This window comes from Podarcis muralis, chromosome 2, assembly GCF_964188315.1.
Source record: "Podarcis muralis chromosome 2, rPodMur119.hap1.1, whole genome shotgun sequence".
In the NCBI taxonomy this organism is placed as follows: Eukaryota; Metazoa; Chordata; class Lepidosauria; order Squamata; family Lacertidae; genus Podarcis; species Podarcis muralis.
Genome location: NC_135656.1, coordinates 126,529,837 through 126,546,547, shown reverse-complemented (window position 1 = coordinate 126,546,547; position 16,711 = coordinate 126,529,837). Strand labels below are relative to the sequence as shown.

Sequence of the window (16,711 nt, the reverse complement as noted above, 5' to 3'; positions counted from 1 at the left end):
AAGAACGTCCGTGGAGCAAAGAAGAAGGGCGTTGGGGACGTTCACCAGCGAGAGTGCCCTCCCTCTTGCCCAGAGAGGCAGCGCGTGCGCAGTCCACGCCTCCACAGGGAGGGGGCGAGGAGCAGATGGAGATTGGCGGTGCTAGGGCTCACTCAGCTACCAGAGCCTTAACGCCGGGAGCAGTAAAATCGAAGCTGCCTAGAAGGAACAGGAAGTGTTATATATGTGAGAGTGCAGAGCACATGGCGAAAGAGTGTCCCCAGAGGAGTTTCAAGCACACTGCAGCTTCAGTGACAGTATTGGAAACAACTCAGCAGAGAGCACCACAGCAGGGAAACGACCAGGTCTGGCTGGAAGAGGAGGCACTGGGGCCCAGCCAGACGAGTCAGTGAGGAAGTCCCCAGAGATTTTGCAGCCCACAGACCCCCTCCCGCCCAAGCCAGTGGTGCAGCTAACCGCATCGCTTCAGCTGCCCAATGGACTCACCTTAGAAGTGCCTATTACAATTGACTCTGGCAGTAACGCAGACTTTATAGGATTGGAGTTCATTCAACAACACAACGTAGCATTACTGCCAGCCACACTGCCCCTGAAGGTTGTCACGGTGGATGGCAGGGAACTGCTAGGGGGGCAGGTGGTGCAGCAGACGCCGCCTATGGTGATGCAAATTGGGAATCACCGGGAAGTCATCAGTTTCAATGTCACCCAGCTGTCCGACACGCCTATAGTATTAGGCATGAGTTGGCTGCACAGGCACAGCCCAGCATTGGCGTGGTACCAGCGCCACCTGACTTTTGGCTCCTCCTACTGTGCAGAACACTGCATTATACCCAGCCCGGAAGGGGAAGAGGAGGACCCGCAGTTGCAGTTGGGCACGCTGCAAGCAGTACCCCACAAGTATGCGGAGTTTTTGGAGGTATTCTGCGAGAAGGAGGCGGACAAGCTACCCCCTCACAGACCCTATGATTGCAAGATTGACCTCCTGCCGGGGGCGACGCTGCCAACTGGGAAACTGTACTCCATGTCTGAGGATGAACTGCAAGAACTCAGGGAGTTCATAGATCACAATTTGAAGCGTGGGTTCATCCGGGAGTCGAAAGCGGTGGGAGGCAGTCCCGTATTCTTTGTGAAGAAGCGGGATACGCCCCAAAAAAGACTGGTGGTGGACTTCAGAATCTTGAATTCGAAAACCAAGCCCTCAGCTTTCCCCATGCCCAAGATAGACGACCTGCTCGCGACGGTGCGGAAAGGACGCGTTTTCACCAAGCTGGATCTACGTGGCGCGTACAACCTGATTCGCATGCGCGACGGAGACGAGTGGAAGACGGCCATGTTCACGCCACTGGGCACCTACGAATACAGAGTTATGCCCTTCGGATTACAAAATGGCTCTCACACTTTCCAAGCCTTTATGCATCACGTGCTGGCGGGGCTCCTTTACAAGAAGTGCGTATGCTTCCTGGACGACATCCTGATTTTTTCAGAATCGCGAGAGGCGCACGAGAGGGATGTCAGGGAAGTTCTGCAGAGACTGAAGGAGCACAGGCTGTACGCCAAGCTGGAGAAGTGCCAGTTCGACGTGACGGAGGTGGATTTCCTGGGCTACAAGTTGTCGGACAAGGGGCTCGCCATGGACAGCGCCAAGGTTCGCGCAGTTTTGGACTGGAAGAGCCCACGCAATCGGAAGGAAGTCCAGCGGTTTGTCGGCTTTGCCAACTTTTACCGCAAGTTCATCAAGGGATTTGCCATGCAGACAGCGGCCATCACCGACACGCTCAGCTCCAAGAAGAAGAAATTCATCTGGACGGAGCAAGCGGAGCAGTCCTTTCAGAAACTCAAGCGTCTCTTCGCGTCCGAAGAGCAGCTGCTGCATGTGAATCCCAGCAGACCCATGAGGGTGGAGACGGACGCCTCAGACAGAGCCGTGGGAGCTGTCCTGTTGCAACAAGACCAGCAGGGGGACTGGAGGCCGTGCGCCTTCTACTCGAGGAAGCTCAGCAAGTCGGAGCAGAATTACACTATCTGGGACAGGGAGTTGCTAGCCATACATGCAGCATTCAAGGCATGGAGGCACTTCCTCATCGGAGCCAGACATACAGTGCAGGTCCACACGGACCACAAGAATCTGGAGTACTGGCGCACGGCTAGGTTCCTCAACCAGAGACACATTAGATGGGCAGAGTTCTTCGCGGACTTCGACTTCAAGATAGAGTACATCCCAGGCGACAACAACGTGATGGCGGATGCATTGTCCAGAAAGCCGCAATACCTGGAGGAGGCGGCACCGTCGGCGGCCAAGCACATTTTCGCACCGGAAGCGTGGGCATGCGCGTCGGCAACCGTGGACCTGGACGCCGTACGTCGCGCGCTGCGGGAAGACCCCTTCGCACGGGCCAAGATGGAGGAGGTGCACAGGGGCACAGCGAGGGCCGACGAGTTCCAGATTCGCGATGGGTTGCTCCTCCACAAGGGAGCACTCTACGTGCCGGGAGATGACCTCCGCGCAAGGGTCCTGCAGCAGCTACACGACGCTCCCACCGCAGGGCACTTTGGCAAAGAAAAGACTGTCGAACTCGTAGCCAGAGACTTTTGGTGGCCCAAGATGCGGGGGGAAGTAGCGGATTACGTCTCGAGATGTGACACCTGCCAAAGGGCCAAGTCAATTCACAGACCGCCGGCGGGATTGCTGGAACCGCTGCAGACACCGTCTGAACCGTGGGAGAGGGTGGCCCTGGACTTCGTCACGGATCTGCCCAGCTCGAGGGGAAAGACAGCAGTGCTAGTGGTGGTGGACATGTTTACTAAGATGGCACACTTCATTCCGTGTGCGAAGGTAGCCACGGCAGAGCAGACCGCCAAACTGTTCATAGACCACGTGTTCAAGGTCCACGGTCTGCCACGGTCTATTCTTTCCGACCGGGGGCGACAGTTCATCTCGAACTTCTGGCAGAAGCTGATGGGCATTCTGAACGTCAAAGTCAATTTGGCGTCGGCGAGACACCCGCAGACCAACGGACAAGCGGAGAGGGTCAACGCCGTCATGCAGCAGTACCTAAGATGCTACGCCAACCAGCAGCCCACGACATGGGTGGACTACCTGCCGCTCGCCGAGTTCGCTTACAACAATACGAAGCACGTGTCGACGGGGGTGACGCCGTTCTTCGCCAACAACGGGAGGCATCCCAGAACCTTCCCGGGTTTAGAGAGAGTGGGGGAGGGGGAGCCACAGGCAGCGGAAGCCTTAGCGTCAGAGTTGCAGGAAGTCCACGAACAGCTCAGGAGGCAGTTAGAACTAGCAAAGCACGCATACAAGGTGCAGGCCGACAGACACAGAAGAGTTGGGGAAGACATACAGGTGGGTGACTGGGTCTGGCTAGCAGCGCAAGCAGTGCCGACCAGATCATTAGCTAAGAAGAAGCTAGGACATAAGCAGCTAGGACCTTACCAAGTCCAGGCGCAGGTCAATCCAGTGGCCTTCCGGTTGGCTCTTCCGGAGGGTTCCAGAATGCATCCGGTGTTCCATAGATCGGTGCTCACGCCCTACAAAGCACCTCATAGGTTTCAGGAGCCAGACACCGCACCAGACCAGAGCAGTGAAGGGCCCAGAGTGAGGGGGCCGCCTAGGAAGGGACACATCAATGAGGTCACAGAGATTTTGGACTCCAGATGGGGGGAAGAGGGAGTAGAATATTTCCTAGCCAGAGAGGGTACCCCGGCCAGTGCCAACAGCTGGGTACCGGACTATGCCTTGGAGGAACCGCTGCTCAAAGAGGAGTTTCATGCCCTCTTCCCGCACAGGCCCATGCCAGCAGAGTATTTCGATGACTGGCTTTTCACACCCACTCTTTCAGCCAGCACATTCCTGGGGTTCGACTCGGACGAGGAACAGGCACCAGTCCCCAGCTCTCAGGTGGGTTCGCCACCGGGGTCTGCCTCAGACCACTCGTATTGGTGGGACGATCAACCAGAGGAGCAGTGGCGCAGGAAGTGGCTGAGGGGTCCTTGGATGGGACCACCCGAAGAGGGGGAGAGGGGCGAGACGGACACGGACGTGTTGGGGGACAACGTGGGGTTCGAGCATGAAGACAGAGAGATGGAAGCAGAGGAGAGCGACGTTGACGAGTACATGGGGGATGAACTGTATCCGGCAAGCACCCCCGCGACGACGGAGCACCCAGTACCCGCACCGGAAGGAGGGGAGGGGGGAAGGGGGGGCTTCGAGGGGGGGATGGATGTCAGGGGTTCAGGAGCAGAGGGACAGGAGAGGGAGGAAGTAGAGACCGAGGGAGAGGAATCTGAGGGAGAAGTCAGCGAGGGTAGCCATCCAAGGTCTCTAAGTCTCTCCAGTGAATCAGAGGATTCACAGAAAGGGGCCCCAGTGGTCAGAGCCAGGGGGTTGCCAGAGGGAACACCCCAGGAAGGAGGGGCCAGAGGGGACTCAGAGAGCAGCAGCTGGAAATCGGGACCAACTTTCCCACCGGAGAGCAGTAAGGGGGAGGAGTCCCAAACATCGGCAGCAGGCAGCCTTCCGTCAGCGGAAGGACATGAGTCAGGGTTATGAATGAATGAATGAATAAATTTATTACGGTCATAGACCAGAAGAAAAGAAAAAAAAAACATAAAAGGCAACAGTAGTTTACGAGGGAATGATGGTGTCAATTAAAAGTTGTAAAATTATACATAAAAACAATACACATATGCACACACACCCACACACACACACATATATACTCATATATGCACTACAGTATATGTATAGACTTAAAAAAGGGGGGGGGGGCTTGTCCAAGGGTCAGATCTTTTACTTTTTTACAACTAATGCCCTCCGCTTGATCGCGGCCGCAGAAAACTTGGCCACTTTCAATGTTACTTCTGGGTTTTTATCTCCTAGTAGGATTTTCAGCCGCTGAGATTCAGATCGACCTGGAAATTTCTGAACGATAGGGGAGATAAACAGTGACCTGATATCCCCGTAAAGGTCGCAGTGTAACAACACATGTGAAGCCGTTTCCACCTCCTTCAGACCACATGGGCAAACTCGTTCAGCATAGGGTATGCCCTCGTATCTGCCCTTTAATAAGGCAGATGGCAGTACATCAAATCTGGTAAGGGTAAACGCCCGCCTATATTTTGCGATTTGTAGATCCAGCAAATATGGGGTTAGATTAAACCCTTTTCCATAATCTTGGATAGCTGGATATTTATCTATCTTGCTCATATGGTCCTGAAGCTCTACATCTCCTATTCGCTGGCTCACCATCATTTTAGCCTTTTCAAAACCTGAGGCTATAAGTTCTTGTGGGGAAAGCCCCAGGCCCTTCAATTTTTCATAAAGCGACAATCTCCATTTAGACTGGAACGGGTCTAGTAGAGTCAATGGAGCCACTCCCACTGGGAAAAATATGAGTTTTAGCCAGAAGTGAATCTTCAGGATCCATATCCTGGCATTAATAGGGAGTTGACCTACCTCCAGCCTAATGGCAGTGTTGGAGACACAGGTAGGTAACCCTAGTAGGGAGCGGTAAAATTTAGTTTGTACAGATTCCAGGGACTTGAGTTTTTGAGAATTAAATATCTGGGTGCCATACATCAATTGTGGAAGTATTTTTGCAACAAAGACCTGGGAGGCAGCAGGAACATATTGACCTCCTTTTCTATAAAAGAATCTTATGATAGCTCTGAAAGATCTTTGCGCATTTACAATGGAATTCTTAATCTGATGGCACCAAGATCCCTTCTCATCAAAAATTATTCCAAGATATCTAAAAGATGTTACTTGCTCAATAGGTTGGTTATTGATTTTCCATTTATGTCGGAGTTTTCTCTTGGAGAACACCATAATTTTTGATTTAGTGTAATTTATTATTAGGTGTTCAGCTTCGCAATACTCTGTAAGAGCTCGTAAAAGTTTTCTTAGACCCACACAAGAGAAGGAAATAAGTGCCGCATCATCTGCGTACAAAAGGACTGGGATTGGTATATTGTTTAAGTTTGGGGAATGAGTACTTGCTTCCTCCATCTTTCCGACTAAGGAGTTTATATAGAAGTTAAATAGAATAGGGGCAAGAACACAGCCTTGCTTGACACCATGGAAACTTTGGATTTCCTTTGATAGGTTCCCATAACGGTCGCATCTAACACGGATCCGAGTATTTTCATGTAGTCTACGGATAAGAAGCAAAAGACGTCTATCGATGTTTGTGGCATTTAATTTTTCCCAAAGTCTGTGCCGGGGTATCAAATCGAAAGCTGATTTGAAATCTATAAAGGCTACATAGAGAGAGCCTCCTTTCTTTGAGGTGTATTTCTCCACTAGATGTTGCAATACCAGTCCTTGGTCTAGAGTTGATCTATGTGCCCTGAAACCAGCCTGGGCTTCCTTTAGGATGTGCTCCTGTTCCAGCCAGTCCGCAAACTTTTCACGTAAGTGAGTTGCATAAAGTTTGCTAATGATGCTTAAGAGACTGATTGGTCTGTAATTGGCTGGATCAAGTTTACAGCCTTTCTTGAATATGGGAACGATGATTGCCAATCCCCAGTCCTCTGGTATTATTGCTGTTTGATCTATGCTGGTGAAAAGGGTGGCAAGGACTGGGGCCCACCAGTCAATATTGGCTTTGAGAAGCTCAGGAGAGATATTATCTGCTCCCGGGGCTTTTCTGTGTTTGAGTGCCTGAATAAGCCTCCTAATCTCCGCAACCGACACCGGAGGCCACTCATCACCTGCCGCACACTGTATTAGTGGCTGTGTCAAAGGCAGAGCTGAATATGAAGATTGGAAAAATGCCTCCCAAGTCCCTGCAGGTATAGTATACTCCACTTCTGAGGAAGTAGATCGCACTCCATTTGCTACCAGTCTCCAGAAGGTGGCCGAATCTCTCTCTCTGGATGCATCTATTAGGCATTTCCATTCTCTTTTCTGTGCCAGGAGTTTTTTGTTTTTGATCAAAATTTTATAATTTCGTTTATCTTCAAACCAGCCCGTGGGGAGTTGGGGTAAATTGGCAGATCTATAATTCTTGTATTTTTTCAGTAAGTTTAGCTTCATGTCCTGACATTCTTGATCAAACCAGGGTTTGGAGTTTTTATATACTGAGGATTGCCTACTTGGCCTGTTCCTTTTTTCCTTCAGGGAATCTTGAAGGAGTGAAATTAACTCCTGAAATAAATTTATCTTTAATTCATGGCTTGAGGAAGTTATAAGGTTTTCTCTCTTAGTGAGGAATTCCTTTGAGCATAGCCTACTTGAAATTTCCTTATGCAGTTCATCTGTCCATCTGATACGCGAATATCTGAGCTCCAAAGCTGTAGGGCTCGAATGCTCGATTTTCTCAGCGCAGGATAAATCCTTTCCCGCAGCTACGAGTGCACTTAATGGCAGATGGTCACTGTCTAAGCGCTCCTCCACTTTGCATTCCAGAACTTTGTTTTGAAGATCATACGACACGATTATATAGTCAATTGTGGAGGCGCCATTGTTAGATATAAATGTGAATTCTCCGACCTTCTCCCCCTCTGTACGGCCATTTAGTATAACCAAGTCCAACTTGTTGACCAAGTGTAATAGGCATAAGCCGGCATAATTGCAGCCTTTATCCTTTGAGATTCTAGCTGGTATTGGGTGGGTTTCCTCTATAATGGGGGCTGTTTCGTGGAAATGGGCATACAAGCCTCATCAGATTGTCCAGTTCTGGCATTTAGGTCGCCTGCCACCACTACAGAGGCATCAGGAAATTGATTTGATAGTTTGTCAAGATACTGTTCTAACTGAGCCCAAGTATTTCTTATCAATCTTTTCTCTCTTTGTGGGGGTAGGTATACGTTAATCAGCAGCAAGCTGTGGGTTCTCCACTGTACTTGCACAGCTGTGGCCAGATGGTCTAGTGGGTCTAGTTTTTTAAATATGGCCCTTAGCCTTGTTGAGATTAAAGTAACTAACCCACCTTTAACTCGCCCCCCTCTAGTACTTAAAAGACCTGGGAGGGAGAACGCAGAAAAACCATTCAACTCCACTTCACTTGTGCTCCAGGTCTCCTGGAGAAACACAATGTCATGTCTCTGGATATATTTAACAAAGGATTGGTCAGAAACCCTCTTTTGCCAACCTGCAATATTCCAAGTTAGCAAGGCAAGGTTGCACGTTGTCTTGCCAAAAATTGATCTTAGTCAATTTGCCTTTGAAAGATTTTTTGGGCCTATCTTTTTATCTGTTGGTTGAATTTCATTCATTTTGGCAATGTCCATAGATGTATTATCGCCCAGGTACTCAATGGAATCAGTTGAAGGGTGCAGCGTGCTAACATTAGTGATCAGTACTCCTTTTTTTGGCGAATCTACCTTGAGGTGTTCTATTTGACTGATACCAAGTTCATCCTCATCCAGGTATCTCATGCTGGTCCAAGAGCGCGTTGTGGTTGTCATAGGGATGGTTTCCTTCTTAGATGGTAGATTGTTGCTGTCCCTTACGCACTGTGTTAGATCTGTTGCTGTCAGGTTTATCTCTGCAGCTGCAGAGGTATTATAAGGGTAGTCTTTCATGGTTGCCATAAGGATGGTTTCCTTCTTAGATGGTAGTTTATCCCTTGCACACTGTGTTAGATCTGTTGTTAACAGGTTTATCTCTGCAATTGCAGAGGTATTATAAGAGTAATCTTTCATGGGGTCTGTCTTGGCTTTTTCAGAGAGGTTCTCTTTCTTTAATTGGTCCGTTGCCGGTTCTTTCTCTCTTACTTTTTCCTGAGCATTCATCTCTGTTAGCTTATTTCTAAGGGTCTCCAATCTTCTCAAGATCTCAGATTGGGCAAGGAAAGGCAACAATCCAAACTGATTTATTAATGCCTTTTCTTCTGGATAGAAGTTATCCGTCCCCTCATTAGGCAGTCTCATCTCCTGTCTTAGTTTCAAGGACCCTTGATGAGTCAGGGTTAGCCACGCCTGCATCAGAGAGCGAGGTAACGGTCAAAAGGAAGGTCAGGGGCAGCGCGCGCGCGCCAAGTTCAAATGTACAGGAGGGGGGCGCAATGGGCAGTCCGGAGAGAGAGCCGGGTCCCAAAGCCCGCCGGAGAGAAGGGGAGGAGTCCGAAGGGTCCGCTTCCGAGGCATCCCGGAAAGAAGGCACCCAGGGGGGTAGTAGGACCCAGAGGAGGAAGGAGAAACGTAGAAGGTGGAGTAAGGCTAGAGTCTTAAGCTGGTGTACAGGGGGCGGAGACTCAGACGAGGCTTCGCTGGTCTAGGGTTTAGACGTAGAGACGCACGCTAGTGTTTGGAAATGGAAACTAAATGCCAATAAAGACTTCTGTACAGTTCTAATGGCTAGCGTTGGTCTTCTGTGAGCTGAGACCGGGAGGCAGTCTTTGACAGATATGGATGTCTCGTACACCCCAGGTAGTGTGGTTGCTGACCTTGAGCCAGACATCCTGGAGAGTGAAGTCAAATGGGCCTTAGAATGCACTGCTAATAACAAGGCCAGTGGAAGTGATGGTATTCCAGCTGAACTATTTAAAATTTTAAAAGATGATGCTGTTAAGGTGCTACACTCAATATGGCAGCAAGTTTGGAAAACTCAGCAGTAGCCAGAGGATTGGAGAAGATCAGTCTACATCCCAATCCCAAAGAAGGGAAGTGCCAAAGAATGCTCCAACTACCGCACAATTGCACTCATTTCACACGCTAGCAAGGTTATGCTTAAAATTCTACAAGGCATGCTTAAGCAGTATGTGGACCGAGAACTCCCAGAAGTGCAAGCTGGATTTAGAAGAGGCAGAGGAACCAGAAACCAAATTGCAAAAATGCGCTGGATAATGGAGAAAGCTAGAGAGTTCCAGAAAGACATCTACGTCTGCTTCATTGACTATGCAAAAGCCTTTGACTGTGTCGACCACAGCAAACTATGGCAAGTTCTTAAAGAGATGGGAGTGCCTGATCATCTCATCTGTCTCCTGAGAAATCTCTATGTGGGACAAGAAGCTACAGTTAGAACTGGATATGGAACAACTGATTGGTTCAGGATTGGGAAAGGAGTACGGCAAGGCTGTATATTGTCCCCCTGCTTATTTAACTTATACGCAGATGAGATCATCATGCGAAAAGCTGGGCTGGATGAATCCCTAGCCGGAATTAAGATTGCCGGAAGAAATATCAACAACCTCAGATATGCAGATAACACAACTTTGATGGCAGAAAGTGAGGAGGAATTAAAGAACCTTTTATTGAGGGTGAAAGAGGAGAGCACAAAATATGGTCTGAAGCTCAACATCAAAAAAACGAAAATCATGGCCACTGGACCTCCTGGCAAATAGAAGGGGAAGAAATGGAGGCAGTGAGAGATTTTACCTTCTTGGGCTCCATGATCACTGTAGATGGTGACAGCAGTCACGAAATTAAAAGACGCCTGCTTCTTGGGAGAAAAGCAATGACAAACCTAGACAGCATCTTAAAAAGTAGAGACATCACCTTGCCAACAAAGGTCCGTATAGTTAAAGCCATGGTTTTCCCAGTAGTGATGTATGGAAGTGAGAGCTGGACCATCAAGAAGGCTGATCGCCGAAGAATGGATGCTTTCAAATTCTGGTGCTGGAGGAGACTCTTGGGAGTCCCATGGACTGCAAGAAGATCAAACCTCTCCATTCTGAAGGAAATCAGCCCTGAGTGCTCACTGGAAGGACAGATTGTGAAGCTGAGGCTCCAAGACTTTGGCCACCTCATGAGAAGAGAAGACTCCCTGGAAAAGACCCTGATGTTGGGAAAGATGGAGGGCACAAGGAGAAGGGGACGACAGAGGACGAGATGGTGGGACAGTGTTCTTGAAGCTACCAGCATGAGTTTGGCCAACTGCGGGAGGAAATAAAACACCACCTAACAGGGTGGATCCAGTATCACCAAATAAATGAGGTCTTCAAAGCTGACAAGAAAAAGGGTTTTGCAATTTCAGTATTGGATAAAGAATTATTACAAAACAAAATAAACATAATTTCTAAAATGTATGGAATCTTAGTGGAGTGGAAGGATATGGATGAACAGGTAAAGGTGGTAATGATCAAATTGGCTATGGATTTAGGGAAACCTATTCAATTAACATCATGGGAAAAATTATGGAAGGAGAGTTGGAATTTTACGGCTTGTGAGGCAGTAACAGAAAATTTGATAAAGATGTTTTATAGATGGTATTTAACACCAACCAAGATATGTAAAATGTATAAAAGAAAATCAAAATTACGTTGGAGGTGTAAGCAAGTAGAGGGGACACTTCTGCATATGGGGTGGCCATGTGATAAAATCAAGGGCTTCTGGGATACGGTGTATGAAGAACTAAAGAAAACATTTGAACAAAATTTTACCCCCCAAAACAGAAGCCTTTTTATTGGGAATATTGGATGTAGATATACCAAAACAAAACAAAACAAAAAAAGAAATATTTCTTTACGCCACAGTGGCAGCGAGAACATTAATTGCCAAAAACTGGGGGAAATGAAATTATTCCGACAAAAAAATCTCTCTTTGGAGGAGGGTCCCTGGCACTCGGGGAGAGACCACAAATTTTGTAACTACTCCGGGTCAACGCTATCTCTCCCCTTAATTCTTCATGAAGTTTCTAATACCAGTTATACCATTTGCCTTATACCATTTTCTAAAATTCTCTGATTATCCCTGCTGTGTTTTATTTAATGGAAATTGAGACTGGTTTCCTAGGTGAAGCTTTTTCCACATTCTAAACAGTCCCTTGCAGGAAATATTTCATGGAAAATTAGATTCACCACCTGAATGAAGCTCTTTCTACATTCCAAGCACTGATCTGGTTTCTGACCTGCATGAAGCTTTTTCCAAACACTCCCCTGGATGAAGTATCTCATGGGAATTGTGGGTGGAGCTGCGAAGGAAGCTTTTCCCACATTTCAAGCACTACTTTCTTCCCCCCGTTAGTTCTTTCATGTGAAGTGAGGCTCTCCTTCTGAACGAAGAGCTTTCCTTGATGGGAAGTGGACTGGGAGCTCTGACTCAAGTTCTCTCCACACTCTGAATATTTATATGGTTTCTCCATTGTGAGGATTTTCTTATTGTCTCCCTTCTTCTTCCTTTCCAATTCACCACCTACCACCTACAACCCATGGCAGTATTATTAATTAATTATTATAATAGCCTCAGGAATAGATAAGAGTCTGAAATGATTGAACAATGCAAATGAATGCTTGTGAAAGAGGAAGAAGGGAAGGGAGTTACTGCCTTTTTTGGCTGGTATTAGCTAACTTATTTATGGGAACTGGAGATTTAAAAAGCCTGGCTCTTTCCAGGGATGGATTTAATTTGGCTCAGTCATGGAATCCGCTCCATCTCCAAGCTCAGTCATTTCTTTGCTCAACCAAAAACAGAGAGATGCAGAAAGGGAAACAGAAAATTAGACAGGATGTACCTCCATTTCCTCAATATCTCTGAAGCCTACATTGAAAAAGGGCTGGGCAGCTCAGAGCAGCCTCCTCCTGGTTGGAAAAGGCAGGACTGGTGGAAGAATATTCCCAGACAGAACAGGAGATGCATCTCCTATGGAGAGTTGTGGGTGTGTTAACATCTCAGATGCTGCAGGTGGAGCTACTGGGCTTCCTCAAAATAGAGGAGGTTTGTCCTTCAGAGATCTGTATGGAATTTCAAAACTGATCTTATGATCCAGCAGGGAGCCTTACCAGAGAGGCCACGATCCCAGGATTCTCCTCCTTGACTTCCTTCTGCAGAGCTCTCTGTTCAGGATCCAGCAAAGCCCAGTCCTCCTCTGTGAAAGGAACAGCTACGTCTTCAAAGCACACTGGACCCTAAGAGAAAAAGGGGGAATAAAGATGATATTATTCTACACGTTGCTCTGTTCTTTTCTGAAACAATTTTGTTGTTTATTTAAATGATGAGTACAGTGGTACCTCGGGTTACAGACGCTTCAGGTTACAGACTCCACTAACCCAGACATAGTACCTCAGGTTAAGAACAGTTTCAGGTTAAAAATGGACCTCCAGAATAAATTAAGTTCTTAACCTGACGTACCACTGTATTAATCTTTGTGTAAGGGGGGGAATTCCACAAAATAATATTTTATTATCTATGCGGCACTCATCTTCAAGTAAATCTTTGCAAGCATTCCCATTTTCCAGATGGCAGGACCTCCTCTCCCTTCATCTGGTGGGGTGGACCCTCCCCCTGCCCTCAAGCCAACTTGAAGGGGCACCAGGCGTGTGAGGGGAGGGAATGGTTGGTTGGTTGGTTGGCATCCATCTGTCTTAGGGGACCATGGAAGAGTGTGTCTTTGGGAGTGAGATCTGGGGGAGAGACATGTGTTGTTGCATCTGGGACACAGGAAGTGGTCTGGAGATGCAGACGGGCTTTTCTTCTCCCTGTCCTCCCCCCACGTGGGAATGTTCCCGTCTGGCTGCAGCCTCAGTTCACAAAGGTGACTTATCCCTCCCTCTGAAGGGGGTTTATTTCCTTGACCCCAAGCCCCCTCCCCAAAAAGGAAGGCAGCATCTGGATCCCAAGGAAGAGCAGAGCTGCACATTTCCTGCGAAGTGGCCCCTCCCTGGCTTGGCAGAGAGGACAAAGGAGGACCCTCTGCTCCCCGACTTGGGGGTCTCCCCCCCCAGGCATGATCTGAGCAGGGACCCCCATGCCCCTCCCTGCCCCCCTGGGACCCCCTTCTCCCCATTGCACCCTCAGGGGAAGAGAGAGGAGACTCACCCGAGTCCAGGAGGCGCTTTTGCAAAGGAGAGAGAAGAAAGCAGGGAGGGAGGGGGGAATTTAGCCATGGAGGACCTTCACTTCCTGTCCTCTCTAGGAATCCAGCTCTGCTCCTCTTAACCCTTGCCAAGCCGAGTCCTCCCCTCCCTCTCCCTGCCTTCAGTTTTCCTGCTCTAGGGGCTGCCCCCCTTTCCCTCCCTCTGCCCCAAGGAGCCCACATCCCACCAGACTAACTGCAAGGGAGACAGGGGGGGGGGTCCATGGGGGGGTTGCCTTGGCTCTCCCCCTCCCCCAACATCGAGGCTCCTGGATCCCGAGGAAAGGCTGGGAGGGAGAAGAGGCGAAGGCTGCCTAGTGGCGGGAGGTGCCTTGGGCTCAGCCATGGCTCCCTCCAGACCCCCCCCCCCAAAACACCCTCCAGCTCAGGGGGGGGGGAGAGAGGGAGGGGGGCTTCCCAGCCAGGAGACCCCTCCCCCCCCGAAAATACGGGTTTTTCTGCTGCTGCATCCGCTTCTCATCCCAGGAAAAGAGACGGAGGAGGAAGAGTCTCAGGCGAGGAAGGAAACGCACACACGTGACCCGGGGGGGCATGAAAAAGAGAGGGGAAGAGCAGGATGGTGGAGAGAGGGGACCAGACTCCAGATCAGAGCCAGAGGGAGCCCGGCCATCCTTTCCCCGCGTTTCCTGCCAGAAAACCAGTTTCTCCTGGGCTCCCAGAACCACATGGAGGCAGGAGACCCATTTCCCGCCCCAGAGCCGGGCTGGACCAATCAGAAGCCTCTCCATTGGGCAGCTGGCCAATCCCCTTTCAGATTCCCCTGGGCCTCCTCCTCCTCTCCTTCGCCCGGTTTCCTGAGGGAGTTTTCCCTCTGAGTTTCCCTCATGGCTGCTCCCCCTCCCAGCTTCTCCTTCTCTCTTCCTGTTTCTCTCCCCCCTCATTATTTGGGGCAGCTGGATTCCCCCCCCCCCCCCATGGCCAGGGAGGCCCAGGAGGCGGCAGGGCCAGGAGAAGGGGTTTCCCGCCCTTTTCCGAAATAGGCGGGGACGCCATTTTGTTTTTCCCGGAGACGCCATGGCTCCCCTGTGGGCCTCGGGGGTCCCAGGCTCTCGGGGTCTCTCCTCCCGGATGAAGGAGGGCGGCACCTTTGGTCCTCAGCCGCCTTCCTGCCATGATGGCTTGGCCTCCGCAGGGCAGCCTCTCTCCTCGCCATGTTGGCCCCACGGAGGAGGCCTCCCCATTGGGAGACGCCAGGCAAGCGGCCTTGGGGGATCCACCGGGGTCTGCGAAGGGGGCCAGGAGGGAAAGGCCCAAGGAGGAGGAGAATAACAGTAGTAGTAGTAGTATAAATAATAATAATAATAATAATAATAATAATAATAATAATAATAATAATAATGGCTTTATCCCCTCAAAGGTGGAGGGTTCCCTCAGGGGAGTTTGACCCCCCGGAGCAGCATTCTTGGTCACCCCAAGAATCAGCACTAGAAGAGCTCCACCTGCAGGCCTAGGGGAAAGGGGGGCTCTTCCCCAGACGAGGCTGGAGACTCCCCTGCTGGCCCCGTGGGGCCCCAGGAGCCCTTTCTGGATGGCCCTCGCTTGTTCCTCCCCCTCAGGCGGTAGTTCAACAGAAGTTGCCCCCACTCCAGATCCCTGTGGAACTGGCTGAACTGGGGTCCTCCCAGTCCAGCCCAGACAAGAAAGAGAGGGAGCTCTCAGAAGAGGAAGCCATTGCGGAGAAGAACCGGACTTGGCTGTTCTCTGCTGAGGGTCTCCTGCCTTTCTTCCAAGGCTTCCCGGGGTGCCATGGCCAGAGGAAGAGACAGCCCCCCCCCCGAAGGGCCCTGGGGAGCAAGCAGAGCCTGCCTCAGTTTCCTTCCCCAAGGCCTTGGAGGAACCTTGGGGTGCAGAAGCAGGAACCCCAAATGGAGCTCAGAGTCCTGGCAAGTGGGGAAAGGAACATGATATAGCACTTTCCAGATGAGTCTTGATACAATACAATATTATTTATTGTCATTGTCTCATACAGAACAACGAAATTGAAAAAAATCTACATCAGACATTCAAAAACCAACAAGCCTGCTATCCCAGCTATCCCAACCTGGTTAGCCCCCTAAAAACTCTGATAAAAGGTAAAGGTACCCCTGCCCGTAGGGGCCAGTCTTGCCAGACTCTAGGGTTGTGCGCTCATCTCACTCTAAAAACTTTTTTAAGTTCATTATAAATTGCTTCCCAAAAAACCTTCACCTTGTTGCATTGCCAGCACATATGGTAGAGGTCTCCCTCCACTTCACCACATTTCCAGCATGTCTTATTTTCTGATCTATAGATTTTAGCCAATTTTGCCGGCGTAAGATACCATCTATAGAGCATTTTCCAAACATTTTCTCTGGCTGGTATTTACTGACATATTGCTTGGCTTTTATCTGGAATGGATTTTGTTCTGGCTCAACCCTGGAATCCACTCCATCTCCAAGGTCAGTCATGTCTTTGGTCAATCAAATGCAAACAGAAGCAAAAACAACAAGCCTGACAGAATTTACATCAACTTCCCTAAAAACTCTGAAGCCGGCATTTAAGAAGGCCTGGGTGGTTCAGAGAAGCCTGGTCATTGTTTTAAAAGGCATGACTAGACGCAGAACATTCACAGAGGAAACAGTTGATATCCCTCCATTCTGGGTTCACTGTCTGGATGTTAGAATGCCAGATGCTGTTGGTCTCCAGCCAAAGAGTTGAAGTTCATCACATACAGGTATGTATGGAACATCTACACCTTGTCTGTGAATCAAACAGCAACATGTTCACCTGAACACTCCCCATCAGCTGCTGCCTCAATCTGGTTGGTCTAAATTTAAATTTATACGTAAATCACTTTCTTCACTTTGAACCCCCCACCCATGTCCATGAGGAGACCAACTCTGTATTTTTTCATTAGCAACAGAAGAGGAAAAGTGACTATAACTCAGTTCAAACCAATTCATGAACCCAGAACTCATACACCGA

The 16,711-nt window shown here is 49.4% G+C and overlaps 1 protein-coding gene and 1 long non-coding RNA gene across 9 annotated transcripts in view; both read right to left on the bottom strand.

The window, feature by feature from the left end:
* LOC114589789 (uncharacterized) overlaps positions 1-16,711 on the bottom strand; it is an 85,242-nt gene that overhangs the window by 8,419 nt on the left and 60,112 nt on the right. For 4 of the 8 annotated variants that reach the window (XM_077923188.1, XM_077923185.1, XM_077923186.1 and 1 more), the window contains exon 2: positions 12,675-12,800. The exons of 2 other annotated variants lie outside the window; for them this stretch is intronic. The gene's annotated coding sequence lies outside the window, so the exon portion shown is untranslated. Of the gene's footprint in view, positions 1-12,674; positions 12,801-12,902; positions 13,456-13,710; positions 14,085-16,711 lie in introns of those variants that run through there. 2 more of the 8 variants (XM_077923183.1, XM_077923187.1) reach the window with 2 other exon arrangements.
* Positions 1-16,711, bottom strand: part of LOC144326690 (uncharacterized) — a 94,399-nt gene that overhangs the window by 29,846 nt on the left and 47,842 nt on the right. The gene's annotated exons all lie outside the window — the stretch shown is intronic.